Source organism: Panthera leo, chromosome E1 (genome assembly GCF_018350215.1).
Source record: "Panthera leo isolate Ple1 chromosome E1, P.leo_Ple1_pat1.1, whole genome shotgun sequence".
In the NCBI taxonomy this organism is placed as follows: domain Eukaryota; kingdom Metazoa; phylum Chordata; class Mammalia; order Carnivora; family Felidae; genus Panthera; species Panthera leo.
The window spans coordinates 58,283,817-58,305,770 of NC_056692.1; the positions used below are offsets into that span (position 1 = coordinate 58,283,817).

Consider the following 21,954-nt stretch of genomic DNA (forward strand, 5'->3'; position numbering starts at 1 on the left):
TGGCTGGATGGATGGATGGACAGATGGATGGACGGACAGATGGATGGCTGGATGGCTGGACAGATGGATGGACAGACAGATGTATGGCTGGATGGATAGATGGATGGATGGACGGACAGACAGACGGATGGACGGACGGACGGACGGATGGATGGATGGACAGACGGATGGGTGGATGGACGGACAGATGGATGGCTGGATGGACGGACAGATGGATGGGTGGATGCATGGATGGATAGATAAACAGTTCCCATTGGTCCTGTTTCTCGGGAGAACCGTGGCTGATTCAGCGCCTCTGGGGTCTTTCCGGCTTGCACTTCCAGAGGAGTTGGGCCCCTCGATGATGTGGAAAGGGCAGAGGAGGCAGCAAGGGGCCAGCCATCCCTTGGGGGCAAGGAATGCAGGGTCACGAGCCCAGGAACGCACTGACCCTGAGTCTCTCATGAGCTGATGTCCCAGCCCCTGGCACCAGGTTCCTCTTGAGTCTCACAATCTGCCCCCCAACCCCCTGCCAGAGCGGGGCTCCCTGGCATTTGCAGGACAGTTGTCTCCACACCCTGTCCGCTGTGCCCTGCCCAGTGCTGCCCCCCCTCCCCCCCAGCACTGCTTCTCAGTCCCGATGATGTATCAATAACCACGAAGCAAAATGCCACAGTTACCAGCACCCCTGTACTGTGACGAATTGCTTTCGGAATCGATTGGTAGGGTCGTGTGTGTGCAGCGAGGTGGGGCCACATCCCAGAAGCCGAAGCGGCCCCTGGGAATTAGGCACACCAGGAAAAGTCCCAGGAGACAGAGAAGGAGAGAGAACGCAAGGGAGACAGGAACAGGGCCGATCTTTAAGAAGAGGGACTGGGGATTCTCAGTGACACAGAGAACAAGCATCCTGAGTCTAGGCTGGGCGGAGAAGACACCACAGGGCATGGCCTGAGGACCTCTGATGGGGACAGGGCGCGGCGGGCAGAGGGTGGACAGCCAGACCCACCTGGAGGGTGGATGGCAGCTGGCTCTTGGGTGACAGGACCCTTCCCGGGATGGGGGCATGCCACCTGTCCCAAGCAGCATGTCAGGCTCAGGCCAGGAAACCCTCCTGCTCATGAACTTGAGATTTTATTGGATTAACAGACTGCGTGGTTGCCGTGGTCCGGTCCTCTTCGAGCCCGAGCACACACTCCTCCCTGGGGAGGAGGCAGCGGGAGAGACGGGACCGGGGGCTTAGGGCAATGAGGGCACCCGGAACCTTCTCGTGGCTGTAACTGGCGACCCTTCCAGGAACTCTACAGGGAAACAACCACACACTGGCCTGGACCTGAGCCCAGGGAATCCGGCATGAGATGCCTTGTGATGGCACCCTGTCCTGGCTCTTGCTACGGTGGGCCTCTGGGTGACTGGGTTTCCCCATCTGCACCGCGAGCTCCCTCGCAGCTAAGACCCTTATGCACAGCCCTGGGAAACCCTCCAAAGCCCACTGGGGCAGGCTCATGGAAGAGGGTAGGGTGGGCAGCTCCAGGGGCCGATTCAGCAGCGCCAGAGAGGGGACGGGGGTCCCTGCACTTCCAAAGCACGAGTCTGGGGACAGAGCAACGGCGAGGTGGTGCACGGGCTGCTACTCATCACTCGCTCGCTTTGTCTTCACGTCCTGGGCCCGTTCACCTCTCTCTTCCCGGCTGGGGTCCTCGCCCCAGACGCCCTGGGTATGGGAGGAGCAGAGAGGCCTGGCCTGGCTTGGGAGGGTCCAGCCAACACCTTCGGGGCAGGGAGGGCATGGCCAGCCTCTCTTTGCCCCCCCGGAGATGCCACGTGGAGCGTGGATTTGGCCTGAGTGTGGCTGCCTGCATGCTTGCACCACTGGCCGGGTGCCTGTGCCTCCTGTGGGAAATCCCTGGGGGCCCGTGGCTGCAGCACCTCCCCTAGGTCTCCAGCCCTGCAGACGCCCCCAGCCCAGGGGACGCCCCTGCCCGTTCTCCCATCTCCAGCAGCGGAGGGCTCTGATGGCCAGAGAGCCTCCGAGGGCAGCAAAGGGTCAGGCCCTGAACACAGCTGCTCAGCCTGTCACCGTGGAGGCCGCGGGTCAGGGTCGCTCGTGAAGTGGGGTCCAGGCAGTGGGGGCCCAAACGCTGGTAAACGGTTTTCTTTCTCCCTCCCTCCTCCCCTCCTCTCGTTCTCTCTCTTTTTTACAAGTATATGGGTTTCACTTCTTGCCCCAAACCTCTCCAAGATACAGACTGCTCAAGTCCAGCTCGCTGACACACGGAGGAAAGACGGACGGGCACTGGGGACTCAGACGCGGCAAGGTGCTGTCTTTCAGTGCCTGCGTGGACACGCGCAGACACACTGGCAATCCCAGGGCCTCTGAGGACAGCACGGCAGCACGGGTAGGTCCAGACACGTCGGAGAGCTGGGACCAGGGCCCGGAACTTTCTGAGACCCAGCCACTCACTGCCCAGGTGCAGACACATCTCCTGGACACATGGAGACAGGCTCCGGGCCCCGCTGGGTGGCGCTGCCCCCAGTGGGGTGTGACAACCAAGTATCCATCAAGGAAAGGGCAGATAAAGACAGAGTGGCCGATTCCTAAGGCAGGTGTCCACACAGCAGGTAAAGGGAACGGGTCGGAAACACCCACGTCCGCGGGAAGGAGCCATGAAAACACCACGCGGAATGAGTGCAGCAGTTTCCAGAAGGATGTCACGTATGTGCACTTTAAAAAGACATAATTGGGGCGCCTGGGTGGCTCAGTCGGTTGAGCGTCCGACTTCAGCTCAGGTCACCATCTCGCGGTCCGCGAGTTCGAGCCCCGCGTCGGGCTCTGGGCTGATGGCTCGGAGCCTGGAGGCTGCTTCCGATTCTGTGTCTCCCTCTCTCTCTGCCCCTCCCCCGTTCATGCTGTGTCTCTCTCCGGCTCAAAAATAAATAAACGTTTAAAAAGAAAAATTAAAAAAAAAAAGACATAAAAAACTATCTATTTAGTGTTCACGGTCATGTGTGTGTAAATGTTTTCTCCAAGGGACAAAAAAAGCGGACACAGAATCTATTCCTGGGTGCGAGTGTTTGGGGGGCACGGGGTGAGGCTGGGAGCGGGCAGAGGGGATCGAACCTGTCTGCACTGCTTCCTTCATTTTTATTTTTTTAATTTACTTTTTTAACTCAAGTTAGTTAACATACAGTGTAGTACTGGTCTCAGGAGTAGAATCCAGTCACTTACAAACAACACCCGGTGCTCATCCCAACGGGTGCCCCCCCTTAATGCCCATCCCCCTTTTAGCCCCTCTCCCCACCCGACTCCCCTCCAGCAGCCCTCAGTTTGTTCTCTGTATTTAAGAGTCTCTTACGGTGTGCCTCCCTCTCTGTTTTTATCTTATTTTAAAAGACGATGTAGGGGCGCAGTCTGTTAAGCGTCAGACTCTTGATTTCGGCTCAGGTCGTGAGTTCATGGTTCATGGGATTGAGCCCCGAGTCTGGCTCCACACTGACAGCTCAGAACCTGCTTGGAATTCTCTCTCTCTCAAAAATAAATAAACAAACCTAGAAAAAAAAAGACAACGCAATATAGCTACATGTTAACCGTTGTTAATTGAGGGTAGAGGAACACAGTTATTATATTTTGCCTCAATCATCACAATTCTCCAAATTTTCTTTGGATGAGGGTGCTTGGATCGTGAGCCCCTTGAGGGAGTGAGAGATACTGATGCCACATGAGTGGCACGCGGCCGGGAGGGCAGCCCTCATGCACTCTGACTCCACAGACTCGCCGGTGGCCGGGAGGGCCAGACTGATGGACGGAAGGCACCAGATTTTCCTTGCCACTCTCCCTCCATTTAACAGACGATGAGCTAGTCTAGAATTGCTCCCTCAACTGTCCGCGAACGTTTTCCTTACAACCAGCCTGAGCCGACAGAAGTCTCGTGCACTGCAAAGGGAGGGCCAGGGTGTGGGGAGGGAACCATGTGCTGGAACATTCTAGACTCTGGACCACCGGTGCTTCCTCTGCTCAACAAATGCAAGGAAAAGTCACGATGCCCTGGGGCCCGGGGTGACGGTTTTCTGAGCAAAGCTTCCTATCTCTGGCAAGTGGATGCCTTCAAGCAGAGAAGGAAACCCGAGCATTAAGTGAGAATGCGCAAACGTGTTATTAGCCCACCTTTCCCTTCCCCCAATTGAGGAGACCGTGGTTCTGCCACCAGCGGCTGACTCCTAGGTGCCTCCTGGCAGGTCCACGGGTGTGCAGCAGATACTCGTTCCTGGAATGTCAGAAACTCATTCAAGGCGCTCTCCCCCCAGAAGCACCATCTGCCGTCTACTGGGCAGCACTTTCCCATGTACGCGGGTCCTGTGTGGCTGGTGCACCCTCTCGAGCGTGCCGCGGAGGGCAGATGTGTGCCCAGCTCGAGCGCGCCGTGGAGGGCAGATGTGTGCCTGGCTCTTGCTCTGATCTCACACGGTTCCACGTTCGGTGTTACAAGCTAATAAAAGCTGCACGATCAAATTCCAGGTCATTACTCAAGGAAAGGGACCCCTCTGTGGCCGACAGCGACAGTTTCAAACCAATTAGAATAAGCCTGGCGTTTCTGCGGGCTGCTGCGCGCCCGCCACCCCGGTGGTCTCTGAGGGCCCATGGCGCGCAATGAGCAAGATGCACGAAATGTTAATGGAGACGTTAAATGCCACACCAAGGGGATTCTGGTAAATAAGGCCCCTCGGAAGAGGCCAGTGGGAGACGTCTCCCGAGCTAACCCTGGAGGGAACCTCAGTACAAATGAGATTGGACCAAAAACAGTGCTCTCTACGAGGGATTGGGTCTGCCAGCAGAGCTCGGAGGGTCTTTGGGGGAGGAAAGCGGTTCCATTTCCTACTGGTCTCCCTCTGCCGCCGGCACCAGCATCGGCCAGGACCCACAGCACCCTCCGAGTGGGACGGGAGGACCGGGGTATGCTTGGCCGCGTAAACACTGGAGGGGGCTGGGGGTGGTGCTGAGTGGGCGAGGGGAGGGGCGGCTTAGCAGTGCCTGAGGGTCGGGGCGCTGGGGCGGAGCATGTGCACGGGGTTCATGGCAGTGTGGCGGGTCTGCAGGGGTCTAGCAGCTGCCCTGAGCTCTGCTGGGTCCCGTTTCGGGAAGATCCAATGTCACCCGTGAAACGAACGGACGAGGCTTCGAGAGAACGCTCCACCGTGCCCAGGTCAGCGAGTAGCCGTCGCTCTGTGAGCAGCAGGCTCTCTCCAGGGCTGTGTAGGTCCGTGCGGGCTCGGGGTCAACCCCCTACCTGTGGGCAGCTCCACTGGGCCAAGGCTGTGGCTGTCACCTTCGCTCCCAGCCAGGACTGCCTGCACTCAGAGTTCTGCCTGACGCCACGGGAGGATCTCCACAAGGAGAAGGGGAAAGAAGGCACCAGGCCACACGGAAGTCGGGAGTCGGGAGTCAGGCTTGGAGGGCTGGGCCTCACAGCCTGGGGCTCTTCCTCACACAGTCCCTGCCCCCAAGGCCACCGTGGCCACAGTCCCCATAAGCACACCTGCTTCTGTCAATCAAACTTTACAACCGAAAAAACAAACCTTGTTCCAGCCAGGCTTGCCAGATTTAGCAAACAGAATTACCGGATGCCCGGCTGAATTTGCAATTTCAGATAAACAGCAAATAATGTTTTACATCTTTTGGTATAAGTATGTACCGTGCAACATTTGGGATGTACTTGCACTACTTAGAGGTACTTATGCATGGTTTATCTCAAGGTAGAATTTAGGCAGGGGCCCTGTATTTTTAGTTGGCAACCCTAGCTGTCTGATTGCTCAGCCTTAACACGCAAATGCACACACTCACACACTCACACACACACACACACACACACAGGCACAGGCACACCCTTCAAAGAAAGGAAGGGAGCTAACACTTTATGAGGACCAACTGGGGGTCTGGCGCTCTGTCCCCTCCTTGAACCCCTCTGCCCCCCCCCCACTCCTACTGCAGCCCCCAGCCTGCAGACAGAGAGACTGGGGCTCCAGGCTGTCACTTGTCAAAGGCCGCGTGGTCAGCATGCAGCCTGGCTGAAATGCAGACCCAGGTCATTTGAGTTCCAAAGTCTGCACTCTTTCCACCAAACCAGACCCAATGCATCAAATCTCAGATGCTTATTTCCACACGAAATGGCTGGAAGGAAGTTGTTATTGATTCTGCAGTCAAGTCAGTGGACGGCGTTTGAAGCGTTGGCCCAGGCCCATGCCAACTTGAGAACAAGGACGCTGACACATTGGTGGTCGGGGCCCGGCCAGGCTGGGGTGGGAGTGAGCACGTCTGGCTGCGGTTCAGACGGTGGGCGGTTTGGATCCACTCCAAGTGATCTGTTGGCGATCAAGTCCTGAGCAAGTATGAAAAATGGATCGGGGTGTGTGGCCGGGCGTCCTCGAAAAGAGGATTTTTCTCCCCTGGACGCCTAGAAGGGGACAGTATCTGTACCGTCTGGGGGTTGATAAGGTAGACCCGAGACTGTCTGAAAACTGGCAAGGTGCCCTTGACCGCTGACTGCCCCTTCTTAACTAGCTGCTTTCCAGACAACCAGTAGGTGGTGTGGACGCTTGCCGTGTGGTTAGAAGTGCGATCTTAAAAAAAAAAAAAAAAAAAAAAGGAAAAAAGAAAAGATCCCAATCTTTGAGGAGACCAAGGCGAGTCACAGGGTGACAGCTCGTTATCTCCGTGGGCCGCCGTCTCGGCTGGGAAAGAGACTGGATCTGAGGGACAAATCTTGCCCTTTATTTACATAGCAGACAGTCCTTACGACAGACACTAACTTGTGTGTCTTTACTGGCTGGTCTCATGGTGCTTCTAGGAACAGAAGTTAAGCTTGCCACTGTGTCCTTTCTAGAAGTTTCTTGTTTCCCTCCTCTTTCACGAACGATAGTCTCACGGAATGGAAAAACTCGTAGCCCACCATCAGCCTTCGTGCCATGAACCACTTGCTGGCTGTTGGCAAAGTTTGTGAGTGGACGGGACCTTCCGAGCGCTGTCGGCCAGGGCCCTTGCAAGGGCTGTGGCGAATTCCTCTTGCCAGTGAGGGTCTGGATGACCCGGGGTGTACCTGCTGACCCAGTGGCCACGTGGAGGCCGCCTGGGATCCAGGAAGCCACCAGCGGAATGGATGAGGCTCGAGTGGATCACCCAAAACCCCAACGGAGGACAGCACCCACCAACTGTCAGAATCCGGAAAACAAAACCGCAGAGCGCAAACCAGACGGTGTGGTGTGTGTGTGTGTGGGGGGGGGTCTGCTAAAGCCACACAACAGCAAACGCCCCCTTATTTCCACATCCACTGCCTTTACCTCTTGGCTTCCTGAGTGATGCCTGCTCACGTCGTGATGTTTTCATTATCTGCCTGATGGGGTTTTATTGGAATAATTTGTGCCAAGGGTTGCATTTTGAAATTCCCCGTGTAAGGAGGGAAGGTGTGGGGGGAGGGGATGGAGAGGAGGTTGCAGGGGGAGGAGGCCGCCGCTGGATTTGGGCTCTTCTGGAGACAGCCCTGTAAGGAGCTAATTCAATTACAGTCAGGTTGTTGTTTTTAGGTGACCTACTTCCCAGATGGCTTTCCCTGCGTTTCTTTGCTGCCACAACGTTTTGACATATTGGAGCCAGGAAGGAAGAGAAGTCACACTGCGTCACCAAAAGAAAGGAGGGAACCCAGGGGCCCCGTGTCCTCCGCAGAAGGGGAAGGACAACAGGAGAGGCTCTCCACCTCCAGTCCAGCTCCTCCTGCAGAACTCCGGCCAGCCCGGCTGAGCAGTGATTGCCCCAGAGCTCTGTGCCCAGTTTTGAAGCTCGCTGAAGGTCCTGAGAGTCCCCTCTAGAAAGAGAGAGAGAGAGAAAGAAAGAGAGCAGCCCAGGCTGGCTGGGGGCGTCCACTGCAAACGTGGCCTCTAGGGGGCGTGGCTGGGATTCCCTCGGCACAGAGTCCCTCCTGGTGCTGACTCTGGCCCCACGTCCAGGGCCTCACAGGACGAGGAGGGCGCTGCTGGCAGCCCAGCCCATCACGGGGCAGCCGCCCCGGCCAGAAGCAGGGCCCTGTGTGCCCCAGTGGTCCAGCAACTCCCAGCTCTTCCTGCTTGGAGAACAGACTTGCGATGTTTGCTCAGTCCCTTCTCCTGCCTTCAGGCAGGACCCCTCTTGGTCCTCAGCTGTGACACTTGGTGCTATTTTAAATGCTTCCCAGCAAAGAGCTCTCCATGCGCCCCCCCCTGCCTCTCTTGGCAAACCTTCCCCACCTTTAGCCAACCTCGCTGCCAGGAAAAGTCCTTCCTCCGATCTACCCCAGATCCTTCACGATGAGCCCTGAGGCCATTCCCCACATCCTGCCCTCGGTGGGTTTGGAGAACAGCTGCCTTCCGCCCTTCGCTGAGTTGCCCAGTAGAGGCTTTGACACAAAAATACTGTGCCTCGCAGCTGTGAGCTCTGCCTGCCTGTTCGGTGGGATGTGTCTTTCCCTCTAACCCTGGGGGCAGAACTGCCCTTTGCAGCGCAGGAGCCTCTGAGGAGCCGCCCACTTCTCCTACCACGGTGTGGCTCCAGCCGCTGCCGAGACGGATTCTTCAAGCTCCCCAGGAGCCACCTTCTCGGCACCTTCAGAGAATTGGGCGCATTCTGCCAAGAGCTGCCCTTACGGCCACGGTGGCTCCTGCAGGTAGCTGGCGGTGCAGCTGGGGGAGGCCGTGTGCGGATGCGCTGGGGTCCCAGGAGAGGAAACCCCCACCGTCCGGCAGCGCCCACGGCCGACGTCCGCGTTGCCATGAAACGCTGCTCACGGATTTGACTAAGGGCCTTTGTTTTTCGGACGCAAACGGGCTGAAAGCTCAGGGCAGCTTAAAATCTTATTGTGCTCAGGAGGCCCTGGAACCCAGGGCACAGACCGTCCCCGTGGTCCTGGAACGGCGAATGCCCATCTACAAAGGTGCAGAGAACTTGGGGGCCCCACCCTGCGTCCTTCCTGTGTGAAATGCCAAGTCCTCAATGTCAGGGAAAGAGAGCAACAACAAGGTAGCTGGGACAGTCTCTCGCTAGGTCTCGGGGGGGGGGGGCACACAGCAGGGCCCCCTGGGCTCCTGCCTCCTCCAAACCCTGGCTCGACACACCCATTCGGCTGAGCGGGACACAAGCGTGCTTCGAGGCACCGGGCACTGCGTGTGGACCTCTGTTGCATACCTTGTCCTCAGAGGAGGAAAGCCAGAGGCGGAGGGAGAGAGGGAGCTGAGAAGGGAAGAACAGAACTCCTGAGTGCTTATCGAGCACAGAGATGGGGCTGAGCACTGTGAGCCTATATTCCATATTCTAATTCAGGAGCTAAAACTGACCTTCTGTGACTTGACCTCAGCTTCACATGCGTGTCTCTGGTTATTTAAAAGAAAGGCAAAAAGCAACCCAGAAAAATGTTGGGGTAAAGAAACACGTGGGTTCAGACAGAGAGATACAAGGGAGGAATCCGAGCTGTGCTTGGGAAGCAGGGGTGGATACGGGGGGCAGAAGCGGGGCACGCCAACCACAGAAGGGAGGGAGGGCGGGTCTGCGGGGCATCCCGGCGGCGGAGCGAAGGCGGGGAGGTTATGGTCTCACCGAGACCGTAATGCTGAAGGGCTGGGAAGAACGTGCCAAGCCATTAAACGAGATGGCCCAGGCAGCGTGCCCAGGCAAGGTTCCCAGCACGGAGCCCTTAATAAAAGTTAGTTTGCCCCCTTTCTCTTGCCCACGCGGAGCGTATCCGGCTGGGGGCGGTGGGTGGAAAAGCTAAGGGCCTGGGTTCTAAGAGGACCTCGTCTCCCCCCAGAGATGAAGCACGCGTCACACAGCACCCTAAGGCGGCGGCCGCTGAGCGTGACGCCCCAGGGTCGGGGTGGAGAAAAGATACGCGCAGGCACCCGGCCGCCCACGCAGGTGTTCCTGAACAGGGTCCAAGGTGCGCGAAGCCTCCAGCTGCACCTGTGTGCACACACGTGCACCTTCTGGGGACGGAATATCCAGAGCTGTCTGGGGTCCTCAGAGGGGGTTTTCAAAGTCCCTCGCCTGGAAGCTCCCTTCCCAGCTCTAGTGCCAACTGTATACACAGCTCACCTGCAAAGCCTTCGCAGAGGCAACGGGATTGGCTGGCACTGGGCTGCGGACGCCGGCCCCACGCTCACCGGGTCACCGGGGTCCATCTACGCTGGATGGACGTAGGGTGCAGGCTGGAGGAAGGGAGGTGAGGGGCCGGCAGCCAGGCAGGCCCGAACCCCTTCCCCGGAAGTGGGGCTCAGGCCCCTAACCCTCAGGCGCACCCCAATCCCCTTGTCACCGGGATTAGAAACAACACGTGTAGAAGGCGCACAGCACGGGTATGCGACAGCAGAGGATGTGCTGTTGTTTTCCGTGACATCCAGACCTCGGGAAGAGAAACACCGGGCCAGGACATTCCAAAGCAGCTCCGTGGGTGCAGAGAGTCGATTTCCAGGAACCAGCGTGTCTCAGTGTTTGCGTTGTCACTGCTGCCACAGATGGATACCCTCCCACGCTCGTCGTGGGCCCCAGGGCGGTTTTCCCTGGGATGGAGACTGGTTGCCAGATGTCAACGGGGTTGTTGTGAATCGGGCCCTTAAGCGCCGCTTCCCTAATCTCGTATGCTGGTGACGGTGAGGGTGGCGCATTCTGCAGCCAGGAGGAGGGCCTGTGATGGCCGCTGCAAGGCCGCCAGCAGACAGCGGGCACCTCGTGGCCGCACCTGCCTGCCCACCTGGGCCCTCCCCCGAAGCCTCCCTGTCGTGGGCAGCTCGCTCCTCACGGTCCTCCTGTGCTCGAGGCGGCCAGGATGGCAGGGGCGGCGGTGACCCTGCTCAGCGCTCTTCCACACCAGCCAGAGATACCCGCTTGCTGAGAGCTGGCGAGGGAGGCGCGTTCCGCCCGTGGCCGGTGGTGCGTGGAGCGATGCGCCAACGCTGAGCCCGAAGCAGGCCTTCGCTCACGCGCAGATGCAAACTGAGAAGGAAAACCAATTGTTCAGACAGACGCTTTGCTGTCAAGCTGGCGAGGCGGGATGAGGACTCAGGATGGTGCATTTCCGGGCTGTTTGCACAGGTCTAGGTGCCCCTTCCAGGAGGGGTCGAATCATTCAAGTGCATCTGTAAGGGGTGGCGGAGGGGGCAGCCCGGTGCTTGCCGGGACCTCGCAGTGGGGACACTGCTTGCTTGTTGCACAGCTCGCCCCTTCTGCACCTTCTGCCCACTAGGTGTCGGTAGGTGGGTCGGGCCCGGGACCGGCGGGTGGTGGGCAGCCTTCCTGCCACCCTCTCAGGGCCCCTGCAGGCGGCTCGGAAGAAGCTGGCTTTGGGGCTCGCGTGCCCGTCACACCCAGGAGGCGTGTGACTTCCTCTGCTTCCAGAGCGATCCTACCAGTGGCCCTGGAGCTGGCTGACCTCTGGTAAATGAGTGGAGGGTATCGCTTTAGTTCCCAGGGAGACCCCAGGGGCCCCAGGAAGCCTCCGAGGTGAACTCCATTTCCAAGGGTTAGTGAGGCACCAGGCTTTCCCCTTGGCGGCTCCTCTTCCTTGGGGGAAGAGCATGCGGTTCGCCTCCGGTCTCCTTGGAGGCAGCCCCTCCAGTGGGGGGTAGGCAGCCGACTCCGGCAAGCACGTCTGTGGATGAACCTGCAGGTGTCTGCCTGTGACCCCTGGCTCTGCCGCTCTGGAAGCCTCACCCCCATCTGGAGTTGAGAGGAGCCTGATCCTGGTGGAGGGAGGGAGGCCCTGGGAGTGGGGGTGTGGAGAGAGGGAGCAGGCAGCCTTCCCGCGGCAGCACAGCTCTGAGGCACCACCTGGCAGAGCGAGGCCTGCACCTGTAGGCCGCAGCCCCTCGTCCACCGCTCTCCAAGCCAGCCTCACCTCCCCTGCCTCTGGACGGGGAGAGAAGAGCAGGGAGGGCCGGGAGGCCAGGAAACGCTGCCCACAGCCCAAGGTGGGGTCATGGTCCCAAGGACGGCCCTCTGGCCGTGTGCACAGAGAGGACAGGCCAGAGACTGAAGGCTCCCTGTGTATCAAAGAAGGAAGGGCTGCAGAAACGCGGAGGTTGAATACGTCCAACTCGCAGGCTCCGTGGCTCTTTGTACACAATGTCGAAGCCTTTCAGTAATGCTGAGGCCTGAGCCACCCCCTCCACCTCAGCAACAGCATCCCCCACCCCCGTTTCTGGCTGTGTGCGAGCCCCAGCACAGGGGAGGAGCAGCCGGAGGAAGAAGCTGGGATGAAGAAATGGCCACAGGTGAGCTGTTCTCACTTGAGCCTCCCCTGGGAAGACAGAGTGACGGGCTCATCCCTGGGGATTCCACAGGTGGGTCTGGGCAGCCTGTAGGGTTGGGCCTTCCCGGACCGACATGTGGTAGGAATCTGGGGCATGACTTGGGCCACCTCATCAGAAGATACAGCTTTAATTAACCTCAGAGGGACTTGTCCAGTGATGCCAGTAAGACTGCGGGGCGCTTACTTATCCCTGAATGTCAGCTTCACATTCCCCCCACTCCCCCCACCCGAACGTCCCCTTGCCTTCACCCCTCCCCTCGCCCTTGGGATGGGGGCAAAGAACGGGTTCCTTAGAAAGGTCACTGAGGACCCACCTGGGACGCTACCACCTGCTCTCCCTCGAAATTAAAATAAACATTTTTAAAAATCAATAAACAGAACAACAAAAATGTAAGTACAGCTGCAGCGGAGCCTCAGCCCCCCCACCCCCGACTTCTTTGGCTCCCTGCTCTGAGCTCCAACCTCTCGGATATTTATTGTTCGTTCCCTCCTAAATCACTCCTGACGGCTGGACTGCTCACACTCCATCACAGGGACCGGCTGTGTGGAGTCACAGTTCCCTTTAGCTTGCAGAAAAAGGAGCCTCGTAGGAAAAACCCACCCGGGAGCTGTCCGGTGCTGAACTCCAGCATGATGGACGATTATGGACCATCTGCACTTTCGGAGGGGGATATATTTATGAGTGGGAGAGACAGCTAGAAGAGTGTCCATTACTATAACTCACTGCCCTCTTCAGAGATATTCTAATCAGGCATCTTTTCTCCTCCCGAAAAGCCCAGGTTAAGAGCTGGCGGGGGTGGGGGGGTGGGGAGATCAATTACATATTTCTGGGGCGAGTGCTTGGAATTTTTTTTGTTCTTTTTTTTTTTTTTTTTGCCCAGAGCACGTCCATCAAAGGTGTTGGGTGGGGTAGGATGTCAGGACGCCAGGGGTGGGGCAGCTGGTGGAGGTACCCTGGGCCCAGCAAAGCACGTTCCCACCAGCATTTCCTGGTGCCCCCGTCACACCACGGCTCCTGATTTCTTGCAACTCGTGTTGAGAAAGAAGATAGGAGGTGCCAGCTTCTCCCTCCCTTCTCAGCCTCTGCAAGGATCTAGTCGAGATTTACTGACAACCAGCAAGCAGAGGGATGCAGCGAAAATATCTGGATTTTTCCGGTAGGCTATGCAGTTTCGTATTCATGTGCACAGAGGAGAGGACACACCAGCCCCAGGGCAGGCACTGACTGAGCTGGATACCTTCTGTACACCGATTCACAATAATCTGATTCCTATTTTATGGGAGAGAGAACTAAGGCTCATGGAGGTGCACAACAGAGCCAGGTTTTCACCCCAGGTCCATCCAACCCTCACCAGCCCATTGCCGCAGGCCCAGACGATGATGCAGAACCCGTTCCTGCCAGAAGCCGAGAGTCCTCTGCTTTTCTGGTGCCTCTCCTGCAGGATGCCTCCTTCTGGCACTCACCTAATCTGACCACTGTAATAGGGAAAAGCAGATATTTTAACTCCCACTTTAAAGATGAAGAAACTAAGGCCTGGAGAGATTAAGTGGTTTTCTTAAGGCCACACAGTTAACCAGCAGTCCAGCTAGGACCAAGTCCACGTCTCCTGGCTCTGTGTTCAGGATCTGCTTGCCTTCCCAGGGGGCAGCTCTGAGCATGGCCGCTCTAGAGAATTTCCCTCCATGGGGACCTGCCCTCTTTCAGGCTCTCCCTCTGTAATTCCTGATCTTCTCTCCCTAATTCCGCCCTTTCCTGGGTCCACACCCCTCCAGGATGTTGTCACCCAGCTCACTGTCAGAGCCCTTGAGGACTCACCCCTGCATACAAGCCCTAGGACTCTGATCAAAGATCCTGAAACTCAGGGAGAGACTCCCTCCTGCCAGGACCCTGCCATCCTCCAAGATGGCGAAGCCGGGAGCAGATGCCCAGGTCAGCGTTAGTGACCCAGCTGACGAGTGTCCTGAGTCAGGTCTTGACTGGAATAAGATCAGGTTGCAGCTGAGAACAGCAAAGGTTCAGCAGATTATTCTTTTGTTGCTTTTAATCTTTCTTTGTTTGTTTTTCAACTACACCTTCTACTTGTCTCACCTGGGAGCTCACCTGTGGATTTTTCACCTGGAAGAGTGTTCTGTTCTTGTCACGTCCACTCCGCCCTAGTCACTCATTTGTTCCCTCACCCAGTCATCCATGTGGACTTTGAGGACAGGACCCTACCCCACATGGGGCAGCAGCCAGGTCACACCTGAGCTGAGCTGGGTCTTCAGGGCAGGGAACGTAGTCAGGGGAGGAAGGAGGGTGGGAGGGCTGCCTTGGCGAGGCAAACGCAGGGAGCGACCGTGGCATGCTGTCTGCACGTGTTTGGAGCAGGGAAGGGAAGGCGTGCTGGGTAGGGAATGAGGTCAGACTGGTGAGCAGGAGAGTTTGCTGGTGAGCGCCCCTTTCATATACAGCCTTCCCCTAGACCTGTTGTCCCAAAGAGTCAGCCACTCCACTGAGCTCTCCAGGCACAGGGTCGGCCCCATGCAGGCCACACCGTCCGTCACAGCAGATCTGACAGAGGGTCTGCCTCCGGACCAGTGTGACCAGGGGTATGGCCTGTGGCTGAGCCATGCAGTTCTATAGCTGCTAGCCCATGTGGTCTGTGAGCACTTGAAAGGTGGCCAGTGCACCTGAGGAACGAGGTGTTTAATTATATTTCATTTTCATTGTAATTCGTTGAAGTTTAAAGGGCCACTGTTTTCAAAAGCCCAGTTCTGGATGGTGAGCTGCCCAGAACAGCCTCAGGGCTCACACTGCCTGACCCCCTCAGGTGCAGGCTGAGGCTAGGTGTCAACAGGACCCTCAAGTTCTAGAGCTTTGAAACCTGAGCAAACTGCTGGTACCCCAGCCACGGAAGCGGGTGTATCCCTCTGCAGCCTGAGACATCTGGCTTCCCTGTGAAAACAGCATGGACTTGATGAATGGCCATTGCCTGCACTTTGAGAAATTAAATTCTCGGCTTGGACGGAGCAGCATGGGGATAACTGTGGCTGGCCAGGGATGGAGGACAGGGCACCTGGAGGGAGCTGGGCAGAAGAGGGCTCAGGTCCCCGGCCCTGGCGGCTGCCACATGTGGGATGGGGAGTGGGAGGAGTGGGGGAGAGCAGGGTGGGCAGAGAGCTGAATCAGCAGGTGCCCCTGGCGTTGGCTGCAGGAGAGCAGGGGGGAGGTCAAGAACGTGAGTGCAGGGAAGGAACCACACAGCAGAGAGGGAGCAGGGGAGCTGGGCAGGGGAAAGAGCTTGCCCACGCCCACCTATTATACCCCAGACCCTGGCCCCCAAGGCACCATCGCTACAGGGAGAAGGTCTCTCTCCAGGGCACATTCACACCAGCTCTGACCTTCCCACAGGGCTCTCCCCACTTCAGACGCAGGAGAATTTATGGACCCCCATTATTTGTGGCCCAACTCTGCTCCCCATGGAAACCAATTCTCCTCCTGCTTCATCACTACCATTATCTTCATTAACGCTTGATATAATGTCGTGTCCATTACGGCCGTCCCAGGGGCTCCTTATGAAGGGCCATTTCCCCAAACCTGCCCTCCACCCCAGCTAAACTCCCGCAGGCAGTCCTGTTCTCCTGCAGGGAGGGGGGAGGTGAGGGCCTCATTCTCCATGCCTTTTCTCACACTGTAAAAATTACTGCCGACGATATTATATGGTCACGCCATAAACTCAAATCACCTCTGAGAACTTCCTTCATTACCACCTCACTATATAAGCCAGCAGTTATTCCAAACCTGATGTCCTCTCCTCCTTCCCCTTGCAAGAAGGTTTGCAGGCCCCATGGGGGCTCTAAAGAACATCCTGTGGTCTGTGCCCCGTTCTCTCTCACAAAGCCCAGCAAGCCTGGCTGGCCCCACGGCCTCCCTGGGGTGCATCTTTGGGAAACAGGGAATCAGAACAAACGCTCGGGAGCCCCCGTCCGCTTCTGGTCTAGAGTTGCCCCCTTGCTGGAAGGCTCTGTCTATGGCTTCCCACCTCCTGTGCCTTTTCACTTGGGTCCCTCCTTTGAAGAAGAGGCAAGCATGGTTCCAGGGGATTCTGGCTCCTTCTCGGGCCTTTGGACCCTTCAGCCCTGACCTCTCGTCCTGACTTCCAGAGTGGAAAAGATTGCTCACGCCAGCAGTGTCTCTGGTCACACACCCAAGCCAGAGCCTGAAGACCACCTCACCCACCTGTGACCACCTCGGGGGGAGGGGGCTGTGACTGTCCTCTCCGTCTGCAGCTAATGAGCCAAGTTTCCCCTGAAAAACAGCGGGCCATCAGATGCCAGAACTGTGCGTGTGCACGGGTGTGCATGACCGTATGCACACCTGATCATATGCAGGCACGTGTGGATGTGTTCACACGTGTGCATGTGTGTGCACACGGGCGTGTGTTCACTGCTCCCCATCTGAGGTCAACCCCATCTGGAGATGGATGCCTTCTCTCTCTCCCGTCCCCTTGGTCCCCAACAGAGGGGCCAGCAGCGGACCCTCATTAGGGGAAAGTAGAGATCAGGGTGTCACTCCAGTTGTGCTGCTGGGCGCCCCTTGCCCTGGATGGTTCTGCAATTACAGGACCACCTGAAGTGCCCTCGGCTGTGCCCGGTTTCCCCTGCACGGATCCTGACTGTCCTGGTGCAGTGACACAGTGCACCACGGTTTCCTCTGAACTCTGCAGAAGCTTGAATTGTTTCCATGGATTCTTTAGACAGACAGGGACGTCCAGCATTGGATGCACTTCCTCGTTCCTGTTACGCAGGATTTCAGGGCAGAGGAAGGCTCCCGGGAGATGTCCCACGTCCCTCTCCCCGCCCCCGACTCCAGCCAGCTCCTGTTCTCAGACCCGGGTGCCCAGTCCCAGGGGGGCGTGGCCACCGTGCGGGTTTTTGGTCACGAAGTCACATGGTAGGCGTTCGCCTTGGGGGGTCTTCCCTGGGCCTGAAGATCCCGCGCCCCAGCCTACCGGGGCCCCTGACCTCTGGGACAGTCGCTGGTCACTTTGTTCTGTTCAGACTCAAGCTGCCTCTTGGGTTCCTGTGTTACTTCAATCTAGGGTTTTGGGGGTTTTTTCATGAGTGTGTGTCTTGTCTCATTAAAAAAACCTGCACACTTATATATATATATTATTTAAAGTTTTGAAAGAGTTTCAAGGTTACATGTAGCCCCCAGCCCCCAAGCCTCTACTTCCAACTGTCTTCAGAGCACGTCCCTCGGTGGCCTCCCGCCCCGTCCCAGGGGACTCAGCGTGTGCAAAAAGCAACGCGTGCCCTCTGCTGTTAGTGACGTCACCCTCCGGGTTTCACGACTGGAAGCCTTGCTGTCATGCTCGTCTTCTACTGGCATCTTCACGGCCTCTCAAGCCCACCGTCTTCCTCTCAGCTGGACCTTGGAGGTCCCCACGGTGGCCTGGCTGGCTTCTCTGTCCTCTGTCACTCAGGCTCCTGCCTGTGCTGTCTGTCCACGTCACCCAGCACCCCCAAGTCCTTCGTGCCCCAGAGCCCCTGGGGGCTTTGCCGCTTCCAGACAGAGGCATCATTCTTGGGGTGGCCTTCAAGGTGCGCCCCAAGCTGGCCCTGCAGGCCCAATACAGGTGTCTCCCCGGTCCCAGAGACTGTCCCTTTCCCGCGACCCCAGAGAAGCTCCTTGAGGCACCACCACGCACCCACTCAGCGTTATTACGGGACCTTTTCACAAACTGCAGGGTCTGATCCCCAAAGCGAGTGGAAGCTCCCAGAAGGCAGGCAGGGTGTCACGTTCTTTTTGAACGGGCACTGTGCCGCACCACTGTTCGTATGACACCCGCCCCCCCCCCCGCCCGTCAACACGCTGCAGTGAGACCCCACACCTCTCAGCCAAAGTCCCTCTCCCTTGGGGGCTTCGCAGGGAAGATCACAGAATCCCGTGTCACCTCATTCTTCCCAGTGGCCGTGGAAGCCAGGAGGGTCCAGGCACATTGGTGCGAAGAGCCCTTCCCAGCCGGGCCCGGTCGCCTCCGCAGTGACACCCAGCCCACGACTGCCAGTCACTTTGCCCCATCTCGGACAACTCTTTTCAGTTCTATGTCCGGTCTGAGCAATCACACGCCCAGACAGGGTTGTGGGTTTGATGAGATACCCCTCCCCACCCCCCACTCACAGTCAGCTCCGGAAGCTTCTGGCCCCCGGCGCGCAGGGGGCAAAGGGACAACAGTCACCTGAGGCCCATCTCCCCAAGCCACCTCCTCATTCTCATCCGCTACTGTCTGGGTTTGGGTTCTGTCTCCAAACTGGAAATCAGTCCAGCCATTCAGGACTGGAATTTGAGCCCGAGGAGGGGAAGGAGACATTTGTAGCTCTTTTATTTTTTTATGCTGCTGAGCAAGGCAGGATCAGGCTGAGCACAGCTGTCAGGGAGGTGCTTTGTGATAAATCAATACCCTGCCTGGGTGGGGAGGGGGGGAAGGGAGGAAGTACGGAGCCCCAGGGTGCTGGGGAAAGAGGCCAGTTGCAGGGTCCAACCTGCACACCAGAGTCGATAAGCTAAAATGGGGAGGGGGGCCGGGGGAAGGAATGAGGAAGGGGAGAGAGACAGAGACAGAGAGACAGGGGCAGAGAGATAGACCAAATCAGAGAGAAAGAAAAAAAGAGAGACAGAGAAAGAAACAGAGAGACAGAGACAGAGCTAGAGAGAGACAGAGACAGAGACAGAAAAAGAGGGACAGGGACAGAGATAAAGACAGAGAGCCAGAGCCAGAGAGATAGACCAAATCAGAGAAAAAGAGAGACAGAGAGACAAGAGACAGACAGAGACAGAAAGAAACAGAAAGAGAGAGCAAGAGAGAGACAGAGACAGAGAGAGACACAGAGACAAAGACAGGCAAAGCAGAGAGACACAGCCAGAAACCAGAGACACAGGCCAGAGACGGAGAGACACGGAGAGACTGCAAACCCTCCCAGGGGAAAAATGACTCCCAGAAACCCCACCAGGATGTGGACAATCATCTAATGGCCTCAACAGGGTGGCGCCCATCATCAAGAGTTGGAAAGCACGTTTTCTGTCTTCCTAAAGTATTTTCATTTTCTAGGAAGTTGTCACCCTGGTTCCTCTCATCCCGAAGCCCATGCCGGCCTCACCGGGTATCGTGAGCGGTGATAGCTTCACTGTCTTTTGTTCCAGAGACACAGAACTGTTCAATTCTCATCCCTTAAATCAATACCTGGTGTCATGTCATCCAAAGCCATTATTTTTACACCAGAAAAAAGAGAAAAAAAACAGAGACCGAGCGCAGCATACAGGAAGGGAGCAGGGGGGCAAAATCATCGCCTAGGAGGCTGCAGGCAGCAGTCCTGCTCGGGACCACCCAGCCTAAGCATCGCCCAGCTGCCTCTGTCCTCTCCTGGTTCTGGGACAGAAGTGGCCGGTGGGTGGGTCGGGGTGGGGAACAGAACAAGAAGAAGAGAGATCCTTGTCACCAGAACATGCCATGAGCCCCGAAGGCTGGCTCTGACAGGAAACACGCTGTGGGTCTCCCCAGAGACCATACCATCCGTCCCTCTACCCCTCCTGGACTCCCCCCCTTCCCTCCCTGTTCCCTCTCTCTCCCCCGGCGTCCCTGGCTCTGCCTCCTCAACCTACAAGTGCACTCAGTCTCCACATCCTTCAGAGACCCCCTTCCTGGGACCTTCCCTCCCGCCCTGCCGCTCGGGTGTCTCCTCTCTTTCCTCCACCTCTAACTCCACACCAATCTCTGCTGGGAACTGGACCCCTGTTCCCCTTCCCCACTCCCCTTTGAAACTTCCCACGTCGCCAACGGTCTCCTCATGGGCGAGCCCACCTTCGGTCCTGCCCCGTCTCTCTCTGCTGTCGATCGTGCAGCCTTTGATTTGTCTTCCCACATGATCCCGCTTCTGCCCACCACCCTTCTCTAGGGCCTCCCTCCTTTCCCGCATCTTCAACCTCTTCCAAAATCACAACTTTCCCCCCACCCCTGGATCTCCTTCCTCTCTCCTGAGATTCGTGCTGTCAGTTTCCCGGAGACATTTCCACCTGGAGACATGCCCAAGGTGACCTCATCCACACTTAATTCTCCCCCTGCATTCTTGTCCCAGGCAATGGCATCACCAGAATCCGTGGCATCCAGACCACAAGCTCGTGTCACTTGAACCTCTACCTTCTCCCCCCTCCTCATGCACAGGGGTCACTGTGACTGCTGGTGCCACACCTCTCTGTTCTCTGTCTATCCAGGCATGCTCCCTGCTTCCGGCGTGGTGCCTGGCATCTTCAAAGGGCATATTCAGTGGTCAGATCCTGTACCCACTGCTTGAAAACCTCCAGGGCCTCCCCATTACATACAGATGGGCTTCTTAACCTTTGGGGTACCCTCAAGAGGCCTCTACGTAGCAAAAGCACACACATACACAGGCACTAAATGGTGCCATCATTTCTGGAGGCTCACGGACCAACAGGAACCCATCTGTTAACCCCACGGGTTTAAGAGCCCTGTGGGACTCACAGCTCTCCAGACAAGCTCCAAGCCCATCACTAGTCTGGCCCCAACACATCTTTCCAGCCTTGATTTCCTCATCTGCAAAATGGGGGCAACAACGGACTCGCCTCCGGGGGTGGTTGTGAGCTTATTAAAGACGCACGTGAGTAAACCACGTGGAACTACGCCCCACATACAACGAGTGCCTTGTTTCTTACCAGCCCTCCCAGCCCACCCTAGATAGACGTACTAGTGTTCCTCCGACAAGCTGGGCTCCTCTGACCCACTGAGCCTCGGACGTTTCCATCCATCTAGAATATTCTCTGCTGGTGAGCTCTCACTTGTCCTCTGAAAACTGGCTCCGATGTCACCTGGCCTCCAAGGCTGCTGGCGGGTCCCCCCTCAGGGCTCCCAGAGTTATTGGTGCCCTGCTGTGTGTGCTCTGGGTCCAGATGCCAGAACGGAGGGCTGGGCAGGGGCGGCTCTCCTGGAGTGGATGGGGTCCTGGTGGATGGGGACGGCTGGGTCCAGATCCTCATCTTTCTGGTGCGCACAGTAGGTGTTCAATACGTGTATGCTTCACTTGTGAACAAAACAGATGGAGACCCCTGTTTGTGACCAAGGGGGAGGTGGTGAGGACAGACTCTGGGGGACCACGGCATGGGATTTCCCTCTTACCCTGATGGGGGCCTAGATATAAGCTATCGTGTGTGTGTGTGTGTGTGTGTGTGTGTGTGTGTGTGTGTGTGTGTGTTTTCAGATGCATGGTTTACTGTTGTTACTCACTTTAACATACGCCAGGCCCTGGGCCAAGCACTGTATTGTGTTATCTCATTTGGCCCTCACACCAACCCACAGGCAGATGCTATTATCACCGCTCTCGTCTTACAGTGGAGACGGAGGCTCCGAGAGGTTATACACCTGGTCAGATGTGACTCAGGACTCCATCAGTGCCTCGTCTCCAGGCTCAGCCTCACCCTGACGCATGCACAGTCTCCTGTCCGCTGTCCTCAGCACAGAGCTCGGAGCCTCCCGGCTCTGGCTCCTGCTTCCTGCTCCCGTGTTACCTCCAGGGACACCAGGCAGGCACTGCCTCTGCCCTCTCCTGCCTGCTCACCTGTGCTCGTGCTCGTAGGACCTCGTCCTCACCTGGAACCCTCTCTTCC

General features: G+C 57.3%; 1 protein-coding gene across 5 annotated transcripts in view; it reads right to left on the reverse strand.

The window, feature by feature from the left end:
* RBFOX3 (RNA binding fox-1 homolog 3) overlaps positions 1 to 21,954 on the reverse strand; it is a 458,058-nt gene that overhangs the window by 185,886 nt on the left and 250,218 nt on the right. Inside the window, exon 1 of one of the 5 annotated variants that reach the window (XM_042917402.1) lies at positions 16,516 to 16,613. The exons of the other annotated variants lie outside the window; for them this stretch is intronic. The gene's annotated coding sequence lies outside the window, so the exon portion shown is untranslated. Of the gene's footprint in view, positions 1 to 16,515; positions 16,614 to 21,954 lie in introns of those variants that run through there. 5 annotated transcript variants of the gene reach the window in all.